General features: G+C 44.0%; 1 pseudogene; it reads left to right on the top strand.

Moving 5' to 3' along the window:
- The first annotated feature begins 9020 nt into the window (after positions 1–9020).
- On the top strand, positions 9021–9331 carry LOC114639491 (annotated as a pseudogene).
- Positions 9332–9651: the final 320 nt, after the last annotated feature.

Here is a 9651-nt window from a genome sequence, read left to right as displayed (position 1 = left end):
AGAGAGAGAGAGAGAGAGAGAGAGAGAGAGAGAGAGAGAGAGAGAGATATCTCCATACTTTCCATAAATTACTTCACTGAAAATGCTGAGTTAAGTGTCCGAATTTAGAGTCTGCTGGTGGTGGTGTTATGTGACAAGACTTTTCCTGGAGAGACAGAACACACATATCTATTTAATCCAAATAGGGAGCCCATGACAGAGCAAAATACAGATACCACCAAAGTCCAACTTGGTGAACCAATGAGTTTTATTGGCGTCATGTTGGCCATAGTTGATTAATTTGCTGTACTCTCCCCAGCAGCGACAGTTTGAGCTCCTTACTACCCCAAAGCACTGGATTCTTGAATGAAATACACACACACACACACACACACACACACACACACACACACACACACAGAGGGGGGGGGATAGAGACAGAGAGACAGACAGAGAGAGGGATAGAGACACCAGAGAGACAGAGAGATAAGCAGAGACTGAGAGACAGGAACAGAGAGACACAGGTGTTAGATCTCATCTCCTTCAGGACATGTGCCCAGTGATATGAAACCTCCCTCACCCTCTAAGAGACCACAGTGCCTCTGGACACTGGAGACCAAGTTTATAACACGTGGAGCTGTGGGGCCATTCAAGGCTCAGCTGTAAGAGCAGAAAACGGGAACTTGAATCAGGGCGGAGCCTTCCTCGAAACTGGCCTGCTTCTTGCAAGAATGGGTGGTACACAGTGTCCTCTAGGGGCTGAGGCTATCCCAGTGAACCAGGCCCAGCCCCTGATTGATCACAAAGGCTCAGTGGCTGCCCATGAAGGTGCCAGCAGCAATCCCTCTTAAGGAAGAAGAGACTCCATCTTTCTCAATATTATTTGCTTTTGTGGTTAAAAACATTCTCATGGGATTCCTGAAGATCCCCTGGTGGATATGTCGAAAACATGTGGAGAATAGTTCAGAATACACATAGGCAGAGTCTAGAGGGGACCCTCCCCCACCCACAATTATGCTGGTGTTTACTTATTAGAATCATCTACTAGGGAATAGTAGGTGAAAAATTAGGGAATGATGTAATTGGTTGAACTTTAATACTTAATTTAGATGATGTCACCTGGGTCTTCTATGGAATGTTCAGGTAGTGCAACACTTGCGGGGTGGGGGTGGGGGAGTAGTTTAGTGTATAATCCACTTTAATCATATCATATATATTTATCCATCTATCTATCTCTCCTTCCATTCATCCATTCCTCAGCCAACATCTATCTTCTGTGTGATTAACCAAACAATATTCCTGGCTCTTGGTTTTTTTTTTTTTGAAACAGGGTTTCTCTGTGTAGCCCTGGCTGTCCTGGAACTCACTCTGTAGACCAGGCTGGCCTCCAACTCAGTGATCCACCTGCCTCTGCCTCCCAAGTGCTAGGATTAAAGGCGTGCGCCACCACTGCCCAGCTCTGGCTCTTGTTTTAAAAGCGATTTGTTTTTAATTTTTTTGAGACAACGTTTTGTTTATGTAACCAAGGCTGGCCTCAAACTCACAATTCTCATTTTGTCTTTACCTTCAAAGTGCTGAGATTATAACAATGACCCACCATACCTGAACTGACAATTTTCTCTCTCTTTCTCTCCTGTCCCTGACATCTAACAGGGTCTCAGGTAGCCCAGCCTGATCTTGAACTTTTGACATAGCTGAAGATGACCTTGAACTTCTGATCCTACTGTTGTTACTTCCTGTGCTGCAATGATAAATGTGACCCACCACACCCGACTCTATAGACTCTCTTAACTCCTCTCAACAGCCGTTTGTAGCCTGAGTAGACATCCGGATGCTTCTGTGTGACAGAGAGCTGGAGAATCTGTCACAGCCCTCTGATTTTCTACTGTAAATGCAGACTACACGTCCTGTCATGGCTGCTTAGTAGACCCCAGTAGTAAACCTCAGTAGATAGCACAAGCCTGCCACTTCTCACACTGACAGAATTCAGCTGATAGCAACAGGATTCTGTGAACGTCCCCATGTAAGAATTTGTTGTTGGGCATAAAACAAAACCCAACCCAACCCAAACCCCTCTCCTTCCTACATCTGCCCTGCAGGAAGGCTGACACAACAGAAATGGAAAACAGTTGGCACAGGCATAAAATTCTATGTCAGATGGAAACTTGTAAAATAGAAAAATGGATTTCTTGGGGGTAAATGTAGCTTGCTTTGACAATACTGTTTTTTATGAAAAGCATTCTGCAGATATTATGGTCATTAAAAGTAGCAAGGACTTTTTCATTTTGAGGGGGGATGGAGGTTCTTGATGGCCTATTCCCCCTGACCCCTGCAAACATTCCCCCTTCAGATCCATATTCAAGTTAATCATCAATGGGAAGCCAGAGCTGATATTGGAAAATCATTCTTTTACAAACGGAAACTATTATAATTTAAATGGGCACAAATGAAACCACACGTTTTCAGAAGGGGATCAATGCAAACCACTTTATTAGAAAATATAAATCACTTTTTAATTTCAAATGCAACAAGAAAAGAACTCATTTTTTTTTCTGTTTCATTGAAATTGATTGGTACACCTGCAGAGAAAAGCAGCTTTATCATCTCGTTATCAGCCAATTAATATGCAGGCCTAAATGTGAATACTATTCCAGTTAACTAGAGGCAGATGATTTTATTGAAGTCTTAATAGACTAGGAAAAACTGCCTTCCACCCTGCTTAATGAGGTCAGCAGAGGAAAAAAAATCACAAGTGCAGAACTTGGAATGGGTAGTGTCTAAAACTATTTCTCTAAGTATTTGGACTGCAGAGAAATGGAGGCACAGTGCTCATCTGAAAGCAGAGCAACACAATGCAGGGAGGAGAATTCAGGATGCTGTGTTTTCTTTTCATTGGAAAAGAGAGCTATTTGGGTTTGAAGTCGGACTCCCTTGCTGTTCAAACCCGACAGGCTTTGGTCCTTGGTCCTGTCTCTGTTTTGATCTCGGTTGAACAGAACTGTAAAGTGTAAATGATGCCCACTTGCCTACTGACTGCTCTTCCCTTTCCTTCTTTCTGTGCTTGTTTCTGCCCTGGAAAGTTCTCCCTGATAGGTAGAAAAGCTAAGGAATGCTCTCAAGTTCTCTACACTCTTGACCGATAAATCAGCCAAATGCCCTTGTGGGCATGTGTGTCCATGATCCAAAGGGTGCCCAATTTTTCCATGATACTTTAAAAGAACATACTCAAAAGCCAAGGTACACGCATGCATGCCTGTAGTTCCAGCTACTTGGAAGACTGAGGTACGAGGACGGCTTGAGCTCAGGGGTTCAGGCTACGCTATGCTCATCAGGTGTTTACACTAAGCATCGGCCATTTAATTCTCCCTGTGAGTAGCTACTGCATTGCAGATTAGGCAGTGTCTCCTAGGAAAACAGAGGGTAGATGGCAGATGGGATAGGACAATATAGTGGAGTTGAGGTCCTCCTTTTCCTAATGACATTAGGAGGCTATTTGCTGATGAAAGCTGGGATCAAAGTCACTAGTCCCTCCAAGTATGTGCATACTCCAGATCCAGCTCAGCTGCACAGCTGTTTAGTGCCCCTGTTGACACTACTGCCACAGTGGGGATACACACAAGACTGTGTCAAGAGAGGTCTCGGTGATATCTAGGTCATGACCAGGACATGAGAATGACCCCCATAGGCTCGTGTATTTGAATGCTTAGTTACAAGGAAGTGGAAGAAGGTGTGGCCATGTTGGAGGAGGCGAGTCACATCTGAAGCCTCCCCACCTGGCGTCTGAGGATCAGGATGTAAAGCTCTCAGCTATTGCTGCAGAACCATGCCTGCTTCCCACTATTGTGATCATGAACTAACCCTGGAAAACTGCAAGCAAATCCCCAATTCAATGATTTTCTTCCCAAGAGTTGCCTTAGTCATGATGTCTCTTCACAGCAACAGAACAGTAACTAAGGCACATCTCTTATGAGAACAAGGATTCAGGAGGATCCTAGAAGCCTTTGCTACCAAAACTTCTCAAAGCTCCTGCTGTCACTGTGGACAGCTGCAGCCTGCTAAGGACACCTGCAGCTTTTTTTTGACACTGCCTTGAGTGGATAGAACAGTGTGGAGGCTATGCAGTGGTGCCTTCTGCAGCGCTTGCATCTGCATACGCCACTCAGCTGCAGCTCTTGACTCTCCCAATGTGTGACAGTTTTTACTCACTGAAGCCGGTCAGCAGGGTGTGGAAGAGGTGACTGCTCCATCCAATCCCTTGATAGCAATGTAAGGCAACATTGTCATCCCAGGATATGGAAGAGGCCCAAAGCAATGTGGCAGAGTAATCACGGACTAGAACCCTAACACTGAGCCAGATATACTCTTCCTCCTCCTCCTCCTCCTCCTCTTCCTCCTCCTTGTCCTCCTCATCCTCCTTATCCTCCTCCTCCTTCTCTTCCTCCTCTTTCTCCTCTTCCTCCTCCTCATCCTCCTCATCCTCCTTCCCCTCCTCTTCCTCCTCCTCCTTTTCCTCCTCTTCCTCCTCCTCCTCCTCCTCCTCCTTCCCCTCCTCTTCTTCCTCCTCTTCTTCCTTCTCCTTCTGAGGCAGGATTTCTCAGTGTAGTTCTGGCTTTCCTGGAACTCATTCTGTTGAACAGGCTGGCTTCAAATTCAGAGATCCACCTGCTTCTGCCTCCCAAGTGCTGGGATTAAAGGTGTGCACCACCACACCTGGCTTTTAAACAACATTCTTAAAAGTTAATTGTCATGGCTATTTCAAAAAATTGTTAAATGTATTTTTATTTTGTAAGTGTGAACGTTTTGTCTGCTTCTATGTCAGCATACCAGTTGCATGCCTGACGCCTGACAAGGCTAGAAGAGGGCATAGGCCACCTGAAACTCGAGTTACAGATGGCTGTGAGCTGCAAGCTACAGATGGCTGCGTGTGTTCTCTGCAAGGGTAGCGAGTGCTCTTGGCGACTCAGCCATCTTTCCAACTCCTATATCAGGCATTTTATTATACTAACAGAAAGCTAACATACATAAATGCCAAAAGTTGAGTAACTATCAGCTTAGATTAGACCATTGTAACTTCTTTCTGATATGTGTGTGTGTGTGTGTGTGTGTGTGTGCGCACGCGCGCGCTGTGTATCCAGGGCCTTGTTCATGCTAAGCACATATGCTATCACTGAGCTACAATCCTAGTCTATAAATTGTTTAATTTCTATTAAACAATATTATTATATTGCTTATATATATTATTAAATGCATAGTAACTACATAGTTAATATGCACGCGTGTTCGTGCACACTCATACGCAGACACACAATGAAATCAAAACATACTTCTCCAGAAAACCATCTCATCTCAGAGAAAGATGCTACCAGAAGAAGAAAGGAACACAGCATCAACAAAATATCCAGGAACAATGGACATTGGATAATACTAAGTGTTTACCTCTCCATAGTCACCCCAAATGAGGTTGGGTTAGATTATTCAATTGAAAGACATTTAATGTAGTGATGGGTTATAGCTCAGTGGTAACAGAGCACTTGTCTAGCATGTGGTTCAATCTTTAGTGTTACAAAAGAAAGAGGAAGAGGAGGAGGAGGAAGAGGAGGAGAATGAAGAGGAAGAGAAGAAAGAGGAAGAGAAAGAGGAAGAGCAGCAGTTGCAGCAGATGCTTGCTGAATACATTAAAGCTCTCCTGCTATATTCTTCCTGCAAAGGGATTCACTTAAGTTTAGGGACATGCATATATGGAAAGTGAAATGAAAGGTAAGTATATGCAAATGGAAACAAAAAAGACAGCAGAGATACTTATGCTTATTTCCCATAAAATAGACTTTACTAAGTATAGAAAGAAGCCAAGGAAGTCATTATATCCTGACAAAGGAGTCAATTCTCCAAGGAGATGTAACAACTGTGACTATATATGCACCCGACATCACAGCACCTAAATTCCTAAAGCAAACGTTAGCCGACCTGAAGAGTGAGATGGGCACCAACACAGTAGGAGAGGACTCAATACTCCAGTTTCAACAATGGATGAATCATCTAGACAGAAAATCAATAAGGAAACACTCAACTTGAACTACATTTTAGCCCAAGTGAAGCTAACAGACATGGACAAGAATGCCATGCATGCAGCAGAGACTGCATGTTTTCCTCAAGTACACACTGAGCTTGCTGGGCTACGAGGTGCCTGAGAGCCCAAGGGTCTGAGGGCCAGTTGGTTCCTGGTCACCTTGGCCTGGGGACTCCCAACTCAAGAGCTCTGGCCCCTGAGGGACCCCAGACTATGTTCTCCCTACACGCAGAGTGGAGTCTAGCGGCTTCTCACAGCTGGACATCCACCCGGCTCTGGTGTGGAGAGAACTCAAGTTCCTGAGCCTCTGCCTCTCTGAGCCACAGCCCTAGCCCCTTGGAGGCATCAAACGCAGGACCCATAACTCAACACAACAGGACCCACACCCACGCGCACACTACAGCCCAACAATACATAAGCACCTATCTAATTCAGCAGAAAAAAATATATCATATACATACATATATATACATATCACACACACACACACACACACACACACACACACACACACACAAGTCTTCTTCACCTTGAGAAAGGAAGGGAATCCTCCAATTGTGACAGCAGGGATTTGTAATTTTAATTTTTTTAATGTTTATTTTTAATGATGGTTTTTAAATGCTTTTAGCCCAGCACCTACCATAAATAGCAGAAAAGAAAGGCTGTGGGGGAAGTGGACCTGTTTAGAAAAGTTCTTTGGAGCAACTCTCACCTGTGTTGCCTGGAAATTGGCAGTTCTGTTCACAGATCAGCAGCGGCAGCTCCATCCACTCGCAAACACTTCATGGATACATCAGTAGTCTAGTTTGGTAAAGTCGGGATAGCAAACACGAATCAGTAGTGGTAGTATTACTTAGCAGAGACAGTCAGGCCTCAGCCTCAGTGGCACAAGTCAACAGGGAGGACCAGGGCCAATAAAAACACCAGGGAAAGTTCTCAGCTGTGCCTCTCTCAGTGAAGCAAAGATCAGAGGAAACATGAGACAGCATTGTACAGTCAGGTCTCTCAGCAAGCCAGTTCAATTTATATCCCTCCAAACAATGTGTGTCCTCTAGGGGTCTTGTCTTAGTATGTGTGTCTGTCTTAGCTGACATCACTCTGCCAATCAGCCAGAGTCCATGGAAGTGGCAAGAAACTGCAGCACACCACCAGAAGGTTTTTGATGCGTTTCTATGATTTGTCCTGACAAATGTATAAGGCATGTGTTGTTAGCAAAGAATCCTTCTTCATGTAGTTTTTCACGTGCTTGCTTTAGCAGAACATTCTTTCACCTGTGTCTGCTTCAGCCAAATGTTCCTTCACGAGTCTGCCTTAGTCTTTCACCTGTGTGCGCTGAAAGAAAACACTCCTTCAAGTGTATGCCCCAGCAAAACACCACCCAACCGATTTTCCAAAGAACCCTTAAGTTTCCACCGCAGGGAATTAATATAGAGGTTATCATGCTGAGTGAATTAAGCCAGAATAAATACTGCATGAACTCACCACAAAAAGTAGACTCTAAACAAGACAAACTCAAGCCAGGTAGTGGTGGCGAATGCTTTTAATCCCAGCACTTGGGAGTTAGAGGCAGGTGGATCTCTGAGTTTGAGGCTAGCCTGGTCTACAGAGTGCATTCCAGGAAAGCCACAGCTACCTGGAGAAACACTGTCTCAAAAATCAAAACCCAAAACCAAACGAAACAGAACAAACAAAAAGAAGTCAAATTCAGCCAGGCTTGGGGTGCACTCCTGTAGTTCCAGCACTCGGGAGGCTGAGACAGGAGGATTGTTAAGAGTTTCAGACCAATTTGGATTGCACAGTGAGTACTAGAGGCCATCCAGGGCTACATAATGAAACCCTCTCTTAGAAAAACACAACAAAATGAAACAAAAAGTAAAGGGCAAATCAACAGCAGAATTCAGACTCATAGAAACAGCAGGTAGGAAGCAGTTACCAAGGAAACGGTGAGATACTGGCCAAAGGGGACAGGCTTGAGATTATGAGACTGGTCCTGGGGGCCTAACGCATGGCAATGGTAATTAATAAGAACACATTTCAACCTTGGAAATGGCTAAGAGAAGATGTTTTAAGCACTCTCAGCACACGCATGATAATTATGTCAGGCGATAGATAATAATATTCAGCTTGGTCATGGTAATCATTTTGGTATCTGTAAATCAGAACATCACATTTAACACTGTGAATATGCTAATTTTGGCATGTCAAATATGACTTAATAATACCCCCCCAATAGTAAGAAAAATAAAGTGGTTGTTGATATTTCTGTTTTTTTTTTTTTTTTGAGAGGTTCTCTCTATGTAGCCATGGCTGTCCTGGAAACCATTATGTGGACCACTCTGGCCTCGAACTCACAGATACATTCCTGCTTCGGCCATAATGGTTACATATGTATTTATCACATGTGTGCTAAGAGTGCTGGGGTTAAATGCATACACCACCACGTCTGGCTGTTGCTCATTCCTTTATGAGAGCATTTATGAAGTCAGAAAGCGTTTTCAGTCACAAATGAACTTGGCTTTTGTATGTGGGCTCTACACCTGCAGAGTTAACCAATCATGCCCGGAAAACATTCGAAAGAAGATATTCTCTCTTCTTTCCCTGTTACTATATTTAAACAATACAATGTAGTTGACATAGGATGTATATTGTGTTGGGTCAATGGTTCTCAACCTTTCTAATGTGATGGCCCTTTAGTACTGTTCCTCGTGTTGTAGTGACCCCCCCACCATAAAATTATTTTTATTGTTACTTCATAACTGTAATTTTGCTACTGTTATGAATCTTAAGGTAACTATCAGTGTTTTCTAGTGGTCTCAGACACCTCCTGTGAAAGGAGAACTACTGCTTCTACTGCTTTAGGTTGAGACCTACTGCTTTAGTTGGCTCCAAACAGGCATCTTGTGATGGTGGTGCTTCCTGTGGTATTAGAAAGGGCTTGCTCAAGAATGAAAAACAGGGCCAGATCGCCGCCATCATGGACACGAATCGTGTGCAGCCCATCAAGCTGGCTAGGGTAACCAAAGTGCTGGGCAGGACCGGTTCACAGGGACAGTGCACGCAGGTGCGAGTGGAATTTATGGATGACACCAGCCGCTCTATCATCCGAAATGTCAAAGGTCCCGTTCGAGAGGGTGATGTGCTCACCCTGTTGGAGTCAGAAAGAGAAGCTCGGAGGTTGTGCTGACCTTGCTGCTGGTCCTGGAGTATCCACTACTTAGCCACGGAATGACCTGCGACTGTTAAATAAAGCATTTGTATTAATTCCTGTTTAGGAATTGGTTTCTCAAAAAAAAAAAAAAAAAAAAGAATGAATAACAGGTTTGGCTGCTGTCATGTGTGCTCCAAACATCATGTGTTTAAAATCACCAGGTCCATTTTTCACCCTTAAAGCAGTATTGCAGGTTTGTGTGGGGGTTGTATGTTGTCTTCTGAAATAGTTACTGGAAGTTTTGATGCTCCAAATTTATTGCTATTATTCTGAAACTTTTTTTGTTGAGAGACAGTTTCTGTTTTTTGCTCAGGCTGGGCTCAAACATGTGGGCTCAGGTGATCCTCCTTTCTCAGGCTCCTGGTACCTGGAACTATGAGCATGTGCCACAACACCT

The sequence above is a fragment of the Grammomys surdaster genome, unplaced genomic scaffold, assembly GCF_004785775.1.
Source record: "Grammomys surdaster isolate TR1022 unplaced genomic scaffold, NIH_TR_1.0 125739, whole genome shotgun sequence".
In the NCBI taxonomy this organism is placed as follows: Eukaryota; Metazoa; Chordata; class Mammalia; order Rodentia; family Muridae; genus Grammomys; species Grammomys surdaster.
The sequence above is the reverse complement of the archived record's forward strand: the minus strand, read 5'-3'. Positions and strand labels throughout refer to the sequence as shown.